General features: G+C 52.0%; 1 pseudogene across 1 annotated transcript; it reads left to right on the top strand.

Annotated features, from left to right (window-relative positions):
- The first annotated feature begins 153 nt into the window (after positions 1–153).
- Positions 154–560, top strand: LOC105816431 (annotated as a pseudogene). The gene has a single exon (XR_001137796.1). The product of XR_001137796.1 is annotated as a charged multivesicular body protein 5 pseudogene (transcript).
- Positions 561–564: the final 4 nt, after the last annotated feature.

The following is a 564-nucleotide window of genomic DNA, read 5'->3' on the forward strand; positions in this document are numbered from 1 at the left end:
CTAGAGACACAGCTTGTCGGACCATCCCGGCAAAAGAGTCAAGGTTTGGACTGAGGAGAGCAGAGAATGATTACTGCTCAGAAGTGGACCACAGACACTTTCCCCGGAAGGCCGTGCTGAAAAGGATCGGGAAACACCAGCAGGCACATTGCGCCTGCGCACGGGAGGGCCGGAAGTTGAGGTAGAAGTGACTCTACTTCCGTTTCTGGTTTTGCACCAGTATTTGGGTTTCTTCGCGGCCGCCCAAGATGAACCGATTCTTCGGGAAAGCGAAACCCAAGGCTCCGCCGCCCAGCCTGACTGACTGCATTGGCACGGTGGACAGCCGGGCAGAATCCATTGACAAGAAGATTTCTCGATTGGATGCTGAACTAGTAAAGTATAAGGATCAGATCAAGAAGATGAGAGAGGGTCCTGCAAAGAATATGGTCAAGCAGAAAGCCCTGCGGGTTTTAAAGCAAAAGCGGATGTATGAGCAGCAGCGAGACAATCTCGCCCAGCAGTCTTTCAACATGGAACAAGCCAATTACACCATCCAGTCATTGAAGGACACCAAGACCACGG

This window comes from Propithecus coquereli, unplaced genomic scaffold (assembly GCF_000956105.1).
Source record: "Propithecus coquereli isolate 6110/MARCELLA unplaced genomic scaffold, Pcoq_1.0 Scaffold3708, whole genome shotgun sequence".
NCBI lineage: Eukaryota > Metazoa > Chordata > Mammalia > Primates > Indriidae > Propithecus > Propithecus coquereli.